Genomic DNA, 19884 nt, shown 5'->3' on the forward strand with positions numbered 1-19884 from the left:
CTGATGGTCGGATTTTCCTTCTTTCTTCTTACATCCTCTTCTCTCAATCCTGTCTTGGCCCACTTACTACCTTTAAAGGCTTGCCAGGTGGTGAGGACTGAGCAGTCAGAGGGGAAGGGAATTCTGGGAAGGAAGCCTGGTCTGCACAGAACAGGGAGATAGTGGCAGATGCGGGCTCTCAGGAGGCGAGGAGTCAGGACTGAGATTTAGTGGGGACCATCTTTCCTCCCCTCTCTCTGTGCGCAGGAGGACAGAACAGTTGGCTTTAATGTCATGGCAGAAAGATGGGAAGACCAAGGCTGGTTCCTCTTGGCAATGAGAAAAAATGGGACGTAGGGGCTGTGGCAGTCTTTAGGGAAGGACAGCTCCCTTTGTTCCTGGTTGGGAAGACTGGGGCCTTTTACAGCACCTCTTGAGAATGCTGGAGATCACAAACACAGAGTCACAACACCACATGGTGTCCACTGCGTCAGGGGTGAAACTCTAGCTTACGTAAGGTTCAGTAATGGGAGGAGAGATTATGTCCACAAATTGAAAGGAGTGGGTCAGGCAGTGTGCTGACTGGGTGCCTGATGATTTTCATTTGGCTAATTTATCACCCATTTTCAACAGGTGTTCAGAATAATTCAATAATTGTGCATCTATGGGGCTTATAATAGAATTCAGTCTTCTTTGAATAGATCTCAATTATTTGGCCTAGGTTTAAAACTTTAAACATCTTTCCAGAATTAGTCTCGTACATTTTCTTCTCTTTGTTGCGATTACATTTTGGTGTTTCCAGCTTTCCTTCTCTACCCTCAGCTCTGAGCAGCCCAGAATAGAATCTGTTGTAGAAGATTCGGGGATTTAGCAATATTTAGTATGAAGTATTTAAGATGTGTCAAAGGGCCTTAAAGAGTAATAAAATGAGCACCAGTGTACCGACTACCCAGATTAAGAAATAAAGCAACCATTAAGGTGAAACTTTGCACTGCTTTTAACATAGCATGGGATCCCAAATTCACCAGGTTTAAAAGTATTACAGTGGCCTCCTGATTGTAGATATTGGTGAAACATTCAATGAGCAAAATCAATCCCCCTTTATCCTTACATAAATTACATACATTATATGCAAAAGGATAGTTAATTAAATGTGCATTTCCTGTGCCAAGATGCTGGACAACCAATAGGAGGCTTGGACTGTTTTTTTTTTTTTTTCTTTGAAAAGATTAGCAACTTTTGAAATTACAGAGGACATCCTTTTTTACATTAGAGAGAAAGGATATGCTGGAATGAATGAATAAATAAATCAGAAGCAATTGATTTTTTTTCTCCTTGTTTCTACGGCTTATTGCATGTGAATGGCCAAGGCAATTTTCATTGGGCTGAATTCTTAGTGTATTTTTTTTATCTCTTTCATCTAAAGAAAATAGAGTTTACTTCAGAAATGCTGACACACGCCAGACTCTGTAAAGTGCTAGCATGTGTTGCTCTGACGAAAAGGAAAACTTTTTCTGCCCTTTTTCTCTCACTGTTCCTGGATTTGGGATTCTTTCTCTGAATGGTGTAAAAGACTTCGAGCAATCTCTTTTTGTAGGAGCTGATCTTGTTGCATTCTGTTTGTGTTCTCTACATCCATTTGGCTGGTCCTGCTGTTCAGACTTGGAGGGCTCCTCATCCAGAGGTTTTTGGAAGGGTTGGGAGGGTGAGGAGAGGAGCAGAGGATGAATAGCCACATTTGTTACCTAGACTGTGCACGAAGGATCCAGTGCAAAACCCGGCTGTCCCAGTTAGACTGTGGACGTTCATAGATTCTTATCTAAGTCCCTTTCTTTGGTGGAAATTACCCAACTCTGGATTCTGCAAAAGGGTACAAAGAGAGTTGGAATGAGGCAGGGCTGATTTATTCTATTTATTTATTCTATTACTCTGCCGTCAAGCATCCTGCAGCTCACCTGACTAAATGCCGCAGCCCCATCAATTGAAAAAAAAATATGGTAATAGAAATTGCACACGCTTTACAACATATGCAAGCAACAAAAAGCCCAGAGAGAGGTGTGGGGTGAGGATCCCATTCCAGGACGTGCCAAAGGCTTCTTTTTCTTGCTAACACACTGTAGAACGCCTGGACGTTTCTGTCTGCTAGAGCTAGAGCTAATGTGATTTCTAGCTGTCTAATAAAATTCCACTGCTTGCATGTCCTGTGCAGCTCACCATAATGGGATTTGACTGGTGTGTGCCTTAGCTAAACCAGGCAACCTAACCCCAGATGTAAGGGGTCAGGCTCAATGACAGCTAAGGCCATTTCTGGTCATGCAATTTTGATCTCTGGTCTCATTTGAATAGCTATCAGCTCATGGCTGAAGGCTGGCTAATGTCTGCAGCAGGTAGAAGGGGTTGAAAGAAAAGGGCTCTTTTTGACAGGTACCACACCAGGCACCTTACCTACATTATCCCAAATAGCAAACCTTCCCAGAGTACTCATGTGTGATCTTCCAGTGTTGGGTGCCTCTTAGCATTTGCTTTTATCATAAGTAATAACCACATGGCTTCCTGGTAAACATGGCACTAGAGGCTCACCAGATACTTAAGTCAGAGCGTAATTAGCCCAGGTGACAGACGCATTAACAGCAATGTAATTCTCAAGTGTGTAAACTATTGTTTCCTGCTGTGCACATTAGTTAGCATTTCTTCCTTTGTTGTGACGCAAGATGTACATTATTTCTATTCTTTATAATGATATGACAACGCACCATTACTTGCAGGCTCCCAGAGGAGCTGCCGCCAGGGTCTGACCTGAGGATTTTCTTTTTTAAGATTTTTTTATTCATTCATTGGAGTGGATGCTGAGAGCCGACTGAGACCTCCGGGCGAAAAAAAGAAAAGAAAAAAAAAAGATTTTTTTATTCATTCATAAGAGACACACACACAGAGAGGCAGAGACATAGGCAGAGGGAGAAGCAGGCTCCCTGTGGGGGAGCCTGATGAGGGACTCGATCCCGGGACCCCGGGGATCACACCCTGAGCCGAAGGCAGCTGCTCAACCGCTGAGCCATCCAAGTGTTCCTGACCCGGGGATTTCTAAGCTCTTCTTTTCCTTCCTTCCATCCAGATCTAGTGTTCACCCAAGAGAGTTTTTCAGTCGAAACAACAACAGAAAGAACTAGTAGTGGATCTCACGGCTGTGTTTGGGTTGCCAAACTGTTTCTCCTATAAAATGCAGAAGATACACAATAATTTAAAAGATTTTTTGCAACGTATATCACAAATAATTGGTTAAATCAGGGGATCCCTGGGTGTCTCAGTGGTTTAGCGCCTGCCTTTGGCCCAGGGCGCGATCCTGGAGTTCCGCGTCAGGCTCCCGGCATGGAGCCTGCTTCTCCCTCTGCCTGTGTCTCTGCCTCTCTCTCTCTGTGTCTATCATGAATAAATAATAAATAAAATCTTTTAAAAAATAATTGATTAAATCAGATTTCGGAGTAATTGCAGAAGCACAAGATAAAGAGCAGGGAGCAGGATCCTCCCCTCTCCCTTTCTGCAGCCACCACACCATTCATTCTCCTCCCTGGCATCCCCCAGCAGATAGGGTGGGAAGAGGACAGTTCCAGGAGTCCCTCAGTCCTGGCCTTAAATCCTCATTCTAGTACTTGCTAGTTTGAAGCTTCAGATTTCTCACTGGCAAAGGGGCTTAACTGCATCATGGTAGAGACTGTGGTCAGATTGCTATGAGAACAGTGCCCTCGAACATAGGAGATGCTCAGTAAATATCCTAAGGCCTTGGAGACCCGAGGGCAGGGAGGTGGGCAAAGCTCTGACCCACTGCCCACGAAGGAACAACAGGCAAGGTATTCAGGGAAGCAGTTTGAGGGCAGGTTTCTGACTCTGGGGCATATTTTAAAGCTATAAGATCAGAAGTGACAAAGAGGCAATTTATAGAATAATATCTATATCTAGCTGGGGCTATGAGATTGCTTTCTGCAGAGTTGAGATCTCATCATAGTTTTGCCCCATTTTCTCTCTTTCTCTTTATTCCCCACTCTTCCCCCAGTGAACTGTTTCCTAGAAGGATATTCTCTATCTTGTTCGTATCCTGTGGCCCTTAATGTCAGAAACTTCTGTTTGTGGGAGCCTGGGTGTGCCCTCTCTGCTCAGTGCAGACTGAGACCATGTGAGCCCCACGCTCTCACTGGCCCTCGGCTAAAAGCCCTTCATATATTTGAAAACAGTTACTAAATCTCTCCTCTTCAGGGTAAACCATTCAAATCCCTAATCCTTTCTGAAGGAGTAGTTTAGAAATTTAACTCATCTTTGTAGCTCCTTTCTGGACTCTTTTTCAAGTTGCACAGGCAGGCAGACAGACACCATCAAACCTACTTGTCTTTGTTCTGAAATGGTAACGTGTAGACCAAGTGCCTGCCAGTATTACCCCCACATTGAGAGGGCAATTGATGTGCCCAAAGCCAAAAAGGTTGATTACAGGACCCTGTTGGGTCTAGACCTCCAGGCTACAGTCCAGTGCCCTGCTCTAAATCATAGTCTCAATAGTGACTTTGGCAACATGGCCAAAACCTCCTTACCTCTTTGTTTATTTTAGTTCTTTTCTTCAGACAGCTTTTCTTTTCTTTCTTTCTTTTTTTTTCTTTTCTTTTTTTTTTTTTTAACAGTGATGTGGAGCTAGAGTTCTTAGCTTTGAATCCAAAAGTGACCCAGAGAGTCCCTTTCATAAACAAGCAGATTTCTTTTCTTCTCTCTTAGAAATGAGAATTCCCTTGGTCCTAGGTCAGGAGCTATCAGCTCCTTCTCAGCCTCTCTGTATGGTGGGTCCCTAACTAAGTCTTGCTCTGCAACTAGAGCTGGATTCAAATCCCAGCAGGTTAGTAACTTTTCTTGCCTGTGTCCATGGCAAGCATTTGGATGCTGCCCTCTGTATTGAAATAAAAGGGGAGAGCTTCTGGAAACTGCCTCAGCCAGTGGTTGTTTTCTCTCTCTCAGATCCCAGTGTCACTGAAGCTCCAATTTCCAAGAATTCCACCTTATTCAATCCAATGCCTTTGGTTACTAGATAGTTAAAAAGAACCATTTATTTAAGGGAACAGTAGTCACCAATGAACTTTAACAAATGTGCCCTGCTTGGTGCCGTGCTGGGTTTGGGGAATGGGAGGTGGGGAGGCAACCAGAAAATGAGAGGTGGCCTTGCCTTTAGGTGTACAGTTCGATTAGGAGTCCGAGACTCACTTGTAGGACAAAAGCACTAGAGAAAAGTGCAAGGCAGTATCACATTGAGTGCTTATTAGGGTGTTACCAGGAGTTCTACAAATGGGAACAGATGGGGGCTGGAATAACCCAGGACGACCTCAGGGAAGAGGCAGGGCTTAGGTTGAGAAGGAAAAGATAGGTAGCCTGGCTTGACAGGGAGGAAGTGGGGAGGCCATTCTGAGCAGTGGGGGATCATGTCATCACTTCAGACAGTTCTGAAGCTCTTATTTTTGGCTAAGGCTAGAAAGGCACCATTAATTATATAGATGCAAACTGTGGCTTCTAAGAGCTTCCAAACAAAGACAGTTACCAATAGTGTAGACAGAAACTTTCATGCTCTGCAAACAAGAAAATGAAATACCTTCAATGATTTAACTGTGTTTGAAGGTTGGAGGCGGTTCTTTCTGGATGTGCCTTCACAGTCAAGGCCTCTCAGCCACCTTGAGCCCCCAAGGAGAAGGACTGTTTCTAGGTCAGGTTTGGTCAAGTCTGGGATGTTGAGTAGAGCGCATTTTACAAGCATGGCGCTTAGTTGATCAGAAGGTCAAGGTTCAGGCATCCCTTTGTGTCTTTCCTGTCCTGTCCCATGGAGTCCCATGGTAAGCACACCCCCACCTCCAGCAGCCTCCTCCTCGCCCGCCTATCTGGCTTGTGTCCCCATAGCAAGCTGTAACACTCTGCTCTTTCTTTGCAAATTTTACCCAGTCTCTAATAAGAAACCTTGCTTGAGAAGCTAAAGAACACTCACTTTTCCAAACATCAGATTTCAAAGACCAGACACCAGCTCCAAGATGCTGAAGGGTCTCCCTCCTATGAGGTGCTGTAGGCAATGAGATCTGGTCTGGCTCACCCCACAGACTCCCCAGACATGCATGGACGTGGTGATTCTCTAGTAGTGTGTGGAATACAGAGGCAGCCTCAGTGCTCGATAAGAGTGAAAATAAAATACAGATGTTCAAAAACATTGATCTTACAATGTATACCCCACTCCCCAGCATAACTACTTGCCACTGAAACTCAGGCCCAGGGAGTGGGCCCCTCAGTCTCCAGGTTTTTGGCTCTATCTTCTGTCCTGATAGACTAAGTGCCTGTTCCTAGAAGTGACCATATGTACCAGATGAGACAGGGGGAGTCAGCGGTGGACCAAGGGGCGAAGGCAGTGAATTCCAAATCCCCGTCAAGGGGCTTATAATGTCCCAAAGAGACAGTACTAAAATGCTTGATGAGAAATAAGCCAAGAAATCCTTACTTCCTTCCAAAAGGCTCTAGATGCACAGCAGTTCCTCTGAAATGAGTCATCTACGGTTAACAACACCAAATGCCAACCATTAGCAGATGAAAAAGAGAATTGAATCCTGAGTGTTTAAAGAGCAGAGCTCTTTAGTATCACTACCAAAGCCTCCTTCCCCTGTGCCATTATGGAGCATAGATGTGGATTTCCTATTGACTTTTGTGCCTATTTTACTAATGAAGTCATTGAAGAAGGAACAGTCATGTTGAAGAAAGCAGCTTATAGAAGGGGTGGGTTTATAATAGATCCTTAGTCAAGAAGTGAGCCCCGTGTTTCCTGGCATGGCCTCTAATTCCGTCTCTGTTGTCTTGCTATGTATCATTTCTGTGTCCTATAAAGAAGATTGTCTTGGGAAATTCATGTTTGCAGCTCAAATCATACTGGGTCAAAGTGGCCTATAATTTAATCATTTACTGTTGTTGATGTCCTCGTGATTTGGCTTAAAACAAAAGGGTATTTCCATTCATCTAACCTAATTTAGAGAGTTGTCTTTCAGGATCAACTACTTTATTCTTTTATCCAGTTGAAATTGGCCACTGCTGACAGTTTTATTGATTTTCCTTATTACCTAGCTTTGTTGAAACATTCACATTTTCACAGCCAAGTGCTGAATTCACCATCTTATTGGAGCTGTTAACACGGGGGCTTTTATCTTCCTTCTTTGTTTTAGAAACCTTTGGTGTGAGCTGTGGAGGCCTGTGAAGGTCTGTTCATTTGTCCACATACTCACAGATGAGAATTGATGCCTCGGAACCACCGATTCTGTCTCCCTTCCATCCTCTGTTTCCTTCATTGCTTGGAAACATCATGCATTTGTTTATCTACGATGTAGTAAGTCCTAGGAGTAGAGCTAATGAAGTTGGCCCTTGCTCTCAAGTATCTGTAACTCCTGCAGAAGGAGGCAGGCAAGAGACCAGTAGACACAAAATGTGTCCTCGCTGTTGAGTAGCTATTGGTAAAACAGGGTGCAGTGAGACCACTGAGGAGACTCCCTTCAGCTGGAGGCCCCTCCCTAGAGTAAGCAGTCAATAAATGACAACCACCAACATGTCCACAGAGTCTCATCAGCTCATCATGGCAAACCTGAAAGGCACGTTTTCCTTGGTGGAAGAAACAGCCACTGTCCACCAAAGATGCATATAATTAGAAGATAAAATAAAGGTGGACAGAGACTTGATTTACCTAAATTTGAACTTTGTGGAAATACATTGGCATCATTATTATACATTATTATACATTCGTTCATTCAACATATAGCTATTGGGCGTCTATGCCAGTTCCTCTTTTCAGTGCCGGGGCACAGAGGTGAACACTATAAACAATACAAAGCCTTATGGGCCTTACATTCTGGTGGGTGTGCTTGTGTGTGTGTAGGCTGTCTCTGTAAGGTCTCTGGGGAAGGGAAAGGTGAATTTAGAAAGGAGGGAAGCTTTCCTGTCAATGCCTATAATCTTATTTTTCTTTCTCATTTATGTGTGTTAGCTATTAAAACAATTACTTAGAAGTTGGGAAAAAAACAATTGGGTAGAAATTGACCATAACCATATACACAGAGACAGTGACTTGCCCATTTCCAGAGGCTATGACAGGCTCCAGAAGACCCTGCAGAGAGGACTGACCCATCATATCCACAGAATAACACGTTTAGGACAGAGACACTAAGAATAATGCCCTACATTGCTCCACAGACATGCTCTGATTAGTAATGGGAAATGCTGAAATGTATGGAGTCCCCCAAATTGTGCCTGTCATTAAGGACTGAGTGCCCCAACATGGTGAAACAGGTGGGCCAGGTACCTGGACTCCCTCAGAGTAGGTAACAAGTGAGTGATGTGTGCAGACATTCACTCCATGGAGCCCCTTGCCACTGGGTGCTCAGCCCTGCTGCTGCTGAGAGATTCACCCTCCTCTGGATGCACGATCCCACAGTGGCACCTCTCGTAGCACCACACAGCACTCATCAGCATTTAGGGTCAGCTGCTACTGCTACTTCTTGTCCCAAGCTTGATCATGTCTACAGCCCAAATGGCTTCACCAGCTGGGGTACCTCCTGCCCAGCCAGGTAGGGCCAGCTGGCTGCCAATGGGTTATTCCCACTCTCCAAGCCCTCAAGTCTGCTTGTTTCCTGACATTGAAAATAATGATCGTGTTCAGTTCAAGCAGAGATGTTCTCTGCAACAGGAACCCATGGCCTCTATGATTAGCCAGGTGGGAACTCTTCTGAAATTGTCAGGAAGGGTGAACTCAGGGGAAGTTAAGTTCCCTTCCAGGTGCGTCTAGGTGTTACCGCAACTAGGCTTTCATAGCCACCTGCATGCGAGTTCCTGCTGCATATTTAGTTAATTACTTGTTTTACCAATTGATCAAACAAACATATACCAAGAGCCTGTTGTGGGCTGTGTGCCATGCTGCGAGTTACAAAATCAAAGATGAGGAAGACCAAGGCCCTAAAAGTCAAAGATGAGGAAGACCAAGGCCCTGCCCTCTAGGCACTCCCAGGCTAGGGCATGTCAGCAAGAAGTCACGGGCTCTCCTTGGGCCTCAGGGGCCTCTGTACAAGGAGAGTATGAGTGATAAAGGCCCCTCCTCCTCTGTATTTGAGTCAAAACCAAGAATTTACACACAGCCAGCTACCCAAAGGGGGGCAAGTGGGAGAGTTCAAAATTTTAAGCCAAGTCTCCATATAGATATCATTTTATTTAAACCTAAATGGATCTGTCAGGCAGGTTTTATAAGCCCTACTTTACATATGAGAAAAGTCAGGCTTAAGGAGTTTAAGACTGAATCAGTCTGGGATCCTGAGACAATGCGGATCCTGACTCAGTGGGCCTCGGGTGGGGTCTGCGATGCTGAAATTCTCAGAAGCCCCTGGGGAGATGCCCATGCTGTGGGTCCTCAGACGACGCTCTGAGAAGACACTACAGGAGCTCTGAGGCTGCCTCTGAGCCTTGCAGAGAAGGCACCAGAAGTCTCCTGACTTCTCCCATTCCCTCAAAATCTCAAAGTCAATCCTTTGAATTGTTTTCCATCCTCCTTCTCCTGTCTTCTGGGAAAGAGGCCGAGAAGGCACTCGGTATTCTGAGGGAAGGTGGGCAGCCCCAACTTTCATTGTCTACCAATGGTCAGGATGGATAGGTCGGTGTTCTTCAGCTAGGAAAGCAAGCAGCAATTTATACCAGGAAGACAAAAAGTAACCAGTCAGGATATTGAAATTTTTGTTTCTATGTTTGCTTTTCTATAAATACCCTCAAGTATTGAGTGGTGCTTGAATTTGATCCCACTGTGCTAATTTTCTCCCAGTTTCTGGGGCCTTAATTAAAGTAGCTCACCCAGGGCCCTTGCTAGAACTTACCTTTATGTGTTCCTCCTCTGAGGTAGGCAGTTTGCACCTACATTTAATGGATGGGGAAACACAGAGGGAGTTCTGAGTTAGAAGTTGGGTACACAGTAAGGGCATAATTTTTATTTAATATATGAACGCATGCCTAAATGAAATAACAGGAAAGAGTGTCACTTTAAAAGGAAACTATTGAGATAAACAAGGTGTTGGGACTGACTTTGCCCTGGGTAATCGGTTGTTTCATATTCCAGTGTACAATCACTGGTGAGCTCACGGGTGAGCGTGGGCCTGCATGTTTAAGCTTTCTGTGCCTGGTACTTATTAGAGGCTCTCCGGAGCCACCTCAGCGCCTCCATACACACCAAGTCCCACTTATAATACCCCTCCCCTCCCTGTTTATTCAACTACTTCTCCATTCTTTCAAAATTCGATTTCAGGTTTGCCTCCCCCTGGGGGCCTTCCCACGTCCACTCGCCCACCCCCACCTGCTGGCTCACCACACCGCATTCATCCCCACACTTCTCTGTGTCTTTCTGTACAACCATGCACTCATACATTTACACTGTACCTATAACTAGAGTCCTGGCTGTGCCCTCCCACCCCAGTGAGCCACGAGCCATTGGAGAACAGAGGTTTCTGTAAAATGGGCCCAGAGCTAAGAGCTGGCCCAGCACGCATGAGGCTCCAGGTGGCCTCATGATACGGCAGCACTGGACCTGGAGGCCGTCCTACCATTGCAGACCACATGAAGCTAGATGGGAAGCAAGGGCCATCTCTCTCCGTGGGGCCTCTTGGTCCAGCAGGGAACCAGACCGCCCAAACCCAATGTGATACTGGATGCCATAGAGGCACAGACTAGGTCTGGGGGAACCTTGATTATTGCTGGGCCTGGCTAGTGCTGGGCACGAGGCTCCCAATTAATTACATTGAATTCAGCATGAAGCAGCTTTATGGGAGTAACCCCTTAACTGACATTAGAAGCTTAGATTCTGTTCCTGGCGCTGCTACTAACCAGCCAATTAAAGGTGAACAAACCGTTGGTTGTTTCTGGCCCTTGACTAGACTGCATTGACAGCATTAGGATGCTATGATTCAGTGAATGTTCAGGATTCCAGATTGTCAAATCAGAGGCTTTCTGAATACAGATATGAATCAGTGAGGTTTCATAAGCCCTCTTTATACTTACTACTGGGGAGTCAGACACAGTTATCACAGGATCCCGAGCAGTGGGTGAGACATGGTAGGAATCTGAGCAACTTAAAATATGGCCAAATAAAGAGGGAGAGTTTATCCTGTAGTTCCTGAGGGCAGTTATATGACCAGTGGGGTAGAGTTATAGGGAAGCAGCTTTAAGTTTGGTTGAATGTACAGAAAAACCCTCTAGTAGAGCTCTCCAGCAGTTATATACATTTGGCCAGTAAGTAGGGAGCTCTCCATTTCTGGAGATACTCAGATGCTGATGAGCATTTTAAAATATTATAGAAAAAAATCTTTAAAAAAATATTTTACTTAATTTGAGAGAGAGAGAGAGAGAGACAGTGCATAAGCAGGGAGAAGGAGCAAAGGGAGAGGGAGAAGTAGACTTCCTGCTGAGCAGGGAGCCTGATGCAGGACTTGATCCTAGGACCCTGGGATCATGACCTAAACTGAGGGTAGACGCTTAACTGACTGAGCCACCCACGTGCCCTTAGGGGAAAAACAAAATCTTTTAATGGTCTTTTGTGAGATCTAAATATTTATGACAGATAATTTCCATAAGTATATACAAATGAAGAATGATAAGGCGATCTTATTTAAAAAAAAAATCCAAGGCCCACAGTATAAAAAGGTAGAGGAAAAGAGTGTATGAAATAATGGGGAAAAGGAATAAGTTGAATCTTAGCATCTGTTTACAGAATAGTTCTATTTCTTGAAAATTTAGGCAAAAATGGATATGTTAAAATGTGGATCTTGTTTCTAGAGAACTAGGAAAGGTCTCTATTTGAAAGGGCCTCAAATTGTGTCTACCCATATGAAGACTTTTTATGAGTGGAAAAACCTCTTGTAACATCAATATTCACTCCTTAATTCTCTCTCAGGAAATAGGCACACTGAGTTCACTTAAAGAGTAGTCCATCAGTGTGCATCTATGAAGAGATCCTCCTAGGGAGGAAGCAGGATGGCAACATAGATGCCTGATTTAGGGAAAACAACATTGGTTTCTGCATGCTGTGAGGTAAGGATTTTCTCCTCAGACTTAGGAAGGCTTTGTTTAAGAGCTACAGAAGTAGAAAGAATGGACGTTACTTTGAGAAGAGTTGACTTGGCCTTCTGCCCTGAGAAATGGTTCGATTTTGGATAGATAGCTTCTCACTGTGGTGGGTGATGTATTGGCATAACGATTGCAGTAAAGAGGGGCACCTGGGTTCAGTCCGTTAAGCATCTGACTTAATTTTGGGTCATGATCTCAGGGTTGTGAGATTGAGCCCTGCATCAGGCTCTGTGCTGGGTGTGGAGCCTTATACTCTCTCTTTCTCCCTGTCTCTCTCTCTTTGTCTCTCTGTGTGTGTGTGTGTGTGTGTGTGTGTGTGTGTTTCCTGGCTCGCCCATGCGCACTCTCTCAAAAAGAAAAAAAAAAAAAGATTACACAATAAAGAATTATTGCCTGTATGAGTTGGGAAGCCAGGAAGGCAGTTAACCCATTTCCCCCTAACACCGGCCTATCTTTTGTCTAATACTTGAAAATTTACCTTCAGAATTTTAATGTATTTGATGGTTTAAGCTCTTGATGCTCATCGAATATCTAACTCTTCCCTAAAAATAAATAAATAAATAAATAAATAAATAAATAAATAATAAAAGGAAAGAAAGAAAGAAAAAAAGACCAATTCCTATAGAAAGATGAAATCCTAAGCATTTCTGAATTTCCTCATGCACAGAGGACCAATGGCTAAGTTTGTAGGCAGGTCCCTCAATTTGCACATGCTTCTAACAAGGTGTCTGAAGGTCAAAGGAGTGAAAGTTTGAATTACTGAGTTAATGTTGTAATGGGAGATTACATTCCAGAGAACTAAAATATTTACAATTGCACCAAAAAGAATAAAATACTTAGGAATAAACTTAACCAAGAAAATGAAAGACCTGTACCCTGAGAACTATAAACACTGACGAAAGAAATTGACCACAACACAAGCAAATGGAAAGATATTCCATGCTCATGGATTGGAGGAAGAATTAATATTGTTAAAATGTCCATACTACCCAAAGCAGTCTGCAAGTTCAATGCAAGCCCTGTCAAAATACCAACAGCATTTTTCATAGAACTAAAACAAATAATCCTAAAATTGGTATGGAACCACAAAAGACCCAGAATAGCCAAAGCCATCTTGAGAAAGAACAACAGAGCTGGAGGTACTACAATCCCAGAGGTCAAGATATGCGATAAAACTGTAGTAACCAAAACAATATGGTACTGGCACAAAAATAGACACCTAGATCAATGAAACAGAATAGAGAAGCTAGAAATAAACTCACAGTTTTATGGTCAGTTAATCTTTGACAAAGGCAAGGACATACACTGGGGAAAAGATAGTCTCTTCAATACGTGGTGCTGGGAAAACTGGACAGCTTGCTACATGCAGAGGAATGAAACTTGATCACCTTCTTATACCATACACAAAAATAAACTAAAAATGGACTAAAGATGTGAATATTGAGACCTAAAACCTTAATACTCTTAGAAGAAAAGATAGGCAGTAATTTCTTTGGCATCAGCCATAGCAGCATTTTTCTGGATATGTCAGAGAACGAAAATATATTCTAAAATGCTCTCATTGTGTCTCAATTGTTTAGACACCATCTTTGGTCATGTTTCCAGCATTCTTCCCCACTTAGTCATCTGGGTGGCCTGTCAACCTGTTTACAGGCTGGGAGGGTCCCCCTGAGGCTAACTAGGGGATGCTGCAGCCCCCCAAGGACCCTTTGCTGATTTACTATATTATACTCTACTCTCTACAGTAGAAAAGATGTTGTTTCTTATCATAAGGGCCAATATTTTCATTCTCTTTCTTACTCATTATTTTTATTTAACAAAAAAAAAAAGTGCAGGAAGCAAGAAAACATTCAAATAATTGCACAGTCACTTTCTTTAGACTCTAAGTCCTATGAAGGCAGAGACTGTGTCTATTTTGGTCCTTGCTCTACCTTCATGGCCTCATACTGTGCCAGGATATGGTGGTACTCGGGCCATATTTGTTGCGTGAATTGAGTGACTGCTGTCCAGGTAAATATGGGTAAGGTGGGGGGTGGGGTACAGTGGCTTGGCAGGCAGAGAGCACTGTGGAATGTCGTCACCAGCTGGTGGCTGAGCGACTATGTGTGTTGTTTGAAAGTTAAATGTATGAGAGCCCAGAGCTGCCTGTTATAGGTGGGTTTGGGGTCACCAGGGTTGTCGGCAGGGCAGCTGGAGCCTGGAAGACAGACTTCACCTGCCTAATTACAGATGTCCGTCTAGCCACTTGACCTCTCCCTGGCTGTAATTATGGCTTTTGGAGCCACTATCCTGCCAGGCCAACTAGAAACACCTAGCTTGGACTGCAGAAGGACCTAGTTTGCTTTTATTTTTAATTTTTTAAAACAGAAATCAAGCCAGAGTACTTTAGATTTAGCATTCAGTTCCCATGCCACATGAGGCCTTCACCAGGCTTTCTTGCCTTAGAAGACGAAAAATGATAATTTCTTTGTCTGGCTTGAGGAAAAAATACCTTCTTGTGATCTGTTTCCCTTGAATCAGTCTGTTTTGAGATTAATCTATGTCAGCCTTGCTCTCTCTCCACTATCTTCATTCTGAAATCGTAGCATATTATATATTATGGATCATCAGTACCTATGCTCCAGATTAAGAAAAAGTACATTTCCTGGGTGCCTCTGTAGCCCCCAGGGGCCCTTGGTTGATCTTGTCTTCACCCTTTTGTCCCCAAAAGTAACAACCATCTTGAGTTTTGTGTTGTTTTCTCTCAATTCTTTATGATTTGACCATCTGTATGTATGTCTTCTTAAATCATATAGTTTTGTTTTCACCTACTTTTTAAGATTTATTGACATGGTATCATCCTATATAAATTCTTTTGTGGTTCATGCAGTGTTATATTTCTGAGATTCATCCATATTGATGTGGGTGGCTGTAGATCATTCATTTTTATTCCATTGTATTAATATATCAAAATTCATTTATCTGTTTCCTCTTCATGGACATCTGGGTTGTTTTAAGTTTTTGCTATTAGGAACAATACTGTACTCTGGGGTATACTGGCATCTACAGTTTCTTTTTTTTAAAGATTTTATTTATTTATTTATTCATGAGAGCCTTAGAGAGGGGCAGAGACATAGGCAGAGGGAGAAGCAGGCTCCCTGTGGGGAGCCCGATTCGGCAGGACTCGATCCTAGGATCTTGGGATCACACCCCTAGCCAAAGGCAGAAGACACTCAACCACTGAGCCACCCAGGTGCCCTGCTTCTACAGTTTCTTTAGGTTATTTATATAGGGGTGGGGATGACAGTTCAACATGCATGTGTATGTTCAACTTTACTAGGTAACAATAAATTGTTTTCCAAAGTATTGTGCCAACTGATGCTCCCACCAGACAGGTCTGCAATTTCCATATTTGCTTTATATCTTCATGAATACTTGGTATTATCGGGCTTTTAAATTTTTGCCAGGATGGTGGGTGATGTGTCATTAAAGCTTTGATTTGTATTTCTCTGATCATTAATGACATTGAGAATCTTTTCATGTATCTACAGGTTTTTGGTCACTCCTGAAAGATATCTGTTCATTACTTTTTACACATCTTTCTATTATGCTTTTTGCTATTTCCTATTGCTTTAGAGGCAGTTACATTTGTTGCAAATATCTTCCCCTAATGTTTATATTAGGCTGAATTTTACACTCTCTATGGTCATCAGATAAATAGAGCTCCAAAGAATGAAACTTGTTGATCTCGAACAAATCATTTCGTACGTTTGCGCTTCTGTTTCTGCTCAATCAAGTGAGCATTCCCACCCTACTAGCTAACAGGGAGTGATAGGAAAAGGGGTTTTTGTGCATGAAAACACATTTTGAAACTAAAGCACCATACACATATATGGAAAGTCAAATTTTTTTCTGCATTATCATACTGCCTCCATTTTTATACCATAACATATTCTCTGGGAATCTTTTTTTGTTGTTGTTTAAAACAACAAAAACTGCACTCAGTGCCTTTTGAAATTATTATTGACATTTTGTTCACATATTCTCTATTTGTCTTTCTAGAATGTAAGCTCCAGAGGGTAAGAACTTTCTCTTACTGGTTTATCATTGTATTCCTAGCAACCTGGACTAATGCCTGGCACATAGAAGGTACTCAAAAATATTTGTGCAGTGAGCGATGGAACCAATGGTATTCACATCACTCATGGAATCATTGCTGTGCAGTCGTCCAAATGCCGTATTTAGGATTTGCTCCCTGTTCAGATAACATTCAAAATTGTGTATTGTTCAGAATATCTCTGGCCTTTTCCTTTCCAGGGAGGGTGGGTGGAGCCAGAGGAAGGGAATTGTGCCCTTGGGAGTCGAGAGCTCAGTTTTTAGATTTGTAGCTCAGGCCCCTGGTGGGTTGGCACTCCTCTGAGGGCAGATTTCTAGGGTGAGGCCAGAGTTTCCCAGGCTTTTTTCTCTGCCCTTCTGCATGGTTGCTGTCAAGTTTGCTGCTTTTTCAAACCCTGTTGGCTTTTGCTTTGTTGCTATAGAAACCAGAGCTGGTAGTTTGGGGGAAATGTGTGTGCATGTGAATGCTGGGGGAGGGGTGTTGGGGAGCACCAGACTGGGTGAGGACGTGGAGTGAGCACATCACAGAAGTCTCTATGAAGGCCCTGCCCACTTTGGAGGGTGTTCTCCTCAGAGAGCTTTTGATTTCAAATGGTGCACACTTGGGGAACAGGCATCCCTTTGTAGGTCTGCAGGGCTCCCCTGGCACTGGTCCAGCCCTGCAGCGGAACATCTGGAAAGCTTTGGCTCCTCCCAGTGCCAAAGCCGCTGAGCCCTGGAGACAGAGATCAATGACCCCTTCTTGGCTGCTCCTTAACCCGCGTCCCAGACAAGTGCTTTTCTGGGAACCAGTGAGTAACACGGAGCTTTGATGCCAAGGCTTGTGTGCTGCTGCAGTGACTTTCACTTTTGATAAAAGGGTGGGGGCAGAGAAAGGGTCTGGGTAGGGAGAGCAGTGAGAATTTGGCTTTTCAGGAAATCAGAACCCAAGTGGAGAGCCCTGCTTCCTACTCACTGGTTTTCTGGCTAGGAAAGCAGCAAGCTGAGCTATTGCCTGATGTTAATGCTCCTTCATGCTGGGGTTGATATTAGGGGTGGAGGTAGGTTTGAGGCTAGAGACTAATTTGGGTCTGACCCCCACAGACAATCCTTGCAACCCCTGGGCGAGAATTCTAAAAAAGCGCGGGGTGATTTTCTTTATGCACATAATTTCTCACACACTGGGTTGTGCTGAAGACAGTGAAAAGAATTTATGATGTATACTAGATTGGGGGTAAATATGCCATGTAATTACCTGTTCTGCAGGAATGTTTTATAACTCATGTCTTATATTGCACATTTAGTATTTATTATAAAAGTGTGTGTATAATAGAAAAAATATAGAAAGAGTAGAAATGCCCTTAACTCATTTCTCAACAAATGGCCTCTTCCAACTTGAGGTCAGGTGCTCAAGATCAGTTTACTTTCAGCGTCATTAAAATAAAAGCTGTTTTATCTTAATTGCACATGGTAGGTACTCAGTGAGGCCATTTGAATTGTGGGCAGGAATGTACCTGAAGTTCCTCTTGACCCAGAAATTCTCCTGCAGGTTTATCCCTCTGGCAAAGACAAATCACTGGATTTGAAACAGCAAAATTTTGGAAACAAGCAAAAATCCTATTTTCTAAGGGCCATTTTGTATCTCTCTGTCATGGAATAAGCAACTATTACAAGTTTTTAGGCTCATTTCTATATGTTAACGGGGAGAGATGTTCAAAACAAATGGTTAAGTAAAATAAGTTGAAATAGTAGATTATGGCATGATCCCATTTATGCAAAAAGAAACACATGCACACACTAGACTTGTGTATTCACACAAAATTTTACCTCTGAAAAGTTGGAATGGGAGCAAAGGACTTTTGTTTTCCCCCATATCCTTTTAGCTCATTGACATTTTTGTCTTGGGCTTATATTTATAATCTGTTCATCTGAATTCCCCATCACGTTGTCTCCCAGTATACACGAGTACCTCCTCCCTCCTGTTTGCAGGTCTCACCCTCTCTATAGCCTCCGGGGGACCCCACCACAGATGTCACATGGCCTCCTTTCTGAAGCCCCATGGGACTGTCTGGTTGTACAGCCTAGCAGTACCTTTGGCCTTGTTCTCTGCCTTGTTCATGGGGTCACCTGTTGCTCTTCAACCAGACCGTCAGGAGGGAAGCTGGCACTGTGTACAAGAAGGCATCAAGGTGCAGCCTGAGGAGCAAGGGTCTCTCTGCCTGGCCTTTGGGGCTGTCTGTGCCCCTGGAGCTGGACTCGGAGTCACTGACCTCTGCGGCCCATTCCCAAGGACAGCAGTGCTGGGAAACCTTACCGCCTCATACCCCAACAGGTGTTATGAATAAGGGCGCAATACCCAGGGCTTTGAGTGCTGCTAGGGCTTAGGGCTGGCGGCTAATTACTAAAGTCGACTCTGTTGCAACCCCCAAGGCTTACCTATGGGTGCGTGCTCGTGCGCGTACACGCCTGCACATGAGAGCACTCTCACACGTATGCGTGCATTCATAATCACCTGTGCAGCGCCCCTGGGCTCCAAGCTCGGCAGATGCTGTGTCCTCTGCAAGCTCTGCAGGAGCTATGTCGGATGCTGGAAATGCAGGTACCCTCCCACCTGGGGTCAGAGCATTGTGGCTGAGAACAATTTTGCAAAAACCAGCCTTCCTGGTTCTCTGTTCTACAAACTGGTGCTTGCAGGCACCACCGCCCCCTCCCCCAGCTTGCTGGGGCTCTGCGGGAGGGGAAGGAGAAGTTGGGGACAGTATGTGTGGAATTTTGGGAGAGGGCAGCTGGAACTGCAGTTTGTCCCATTAATGTGGGTTTGGGGTTCCTGAAAAGCAGGTGTGCAAAATTAGGCTCCCCATTTCCTGACCTCTTATTAGCCGTCAGACTAGACGCTGTAGCTACTTTGGAAGAACTTTACTGTTCAAGACAATGGTGGGTCTCAGGGCCACCCCTTTGTGTATAATGTCTATTTAACATGGGCCTTGGTACTTCCCACCAAAGATAGGAGAACGCCCCTGCATCCTCGAGGTGTTTAACGTTCAGTCCTGGAGACAGGCTTGTCTGCCAACACATACCAGGGCGAACTAACACTTGCACAGGCCTGAAGGCTCCTCCACTGTGAATCTCTGCAGGCTCGAGTGGTGTCTGGCCTCCCTCCTCTAAGTGTTCACTGGCCAGCTCTGGGGATGCAGAGATGAGTCACACTACTCACGAGGAGCTCATGCTGTTAGTTGTGGGAATAGGCATTACAACAGTGTAATATGTGTTAGTGATTTAAGACCTCTTTCTGTTCAGGATTCATTGAGAATTAAAGGATGTGGTGCCCAACTGTTCCTGACTTGGAATAGAAGCTTGCAAACAGAGATGGGCCTTTCCTGTATGGGAGGGGACATGTGGTCTCAGATGGCAGGCTGTGTAGGAGATGGGCTCTGAAGGGTGGGCAGTAAAGATTGTGTCTGACCATCCTAGAGCTGTGTGAAAGGCAGCGTTCTTGGATCCTAATGTGCAGTAGATTGACCCTGTCACTGGCCCACCTAGATGAGTGCCTCACTTTTCTGGGTTTCAATTGTTTTTTACCTGTAGACTGGCCTTCCAAAAAACAAAGAAGAAATGTGTGGGAAATATCAGAAAGGGAGACAGAACGTAAAGACTGCTAACTCTGGGAAACGAACTAGGGGTGGTAGAAGGGGA

The 19884-nt window shown here is 44.0% G+C and overlaps 1 protein-coding gene across 4 annotated transcripts in view; it reads left to right on the forward strand.

The window, feature by feature from the left end:
- PRKCE (protein kinase C epsilon) overlaps positions 1-19884 on the forward strand; it is a 525000-nt gene that overhangs the window by 220497 nt on the left and 284619 nt on the right. The gene's annotated exons all lie outside the window — the stretch shown is intronic.

The sequence above is a fragment of the Canis lupus genome, chromosome 10, assembly GCF_003254725.2.
Source record: "Canis lupus dingo isolate Sandy chromosome 10, ASM325472v2, whole genome shotgun sequence".
Classification (NCBI taxonomy): Eukaryota; Metazoa; Chordata; class Mammalia; order Carnivora; family Canidae; genus Canis; species Canis lupus.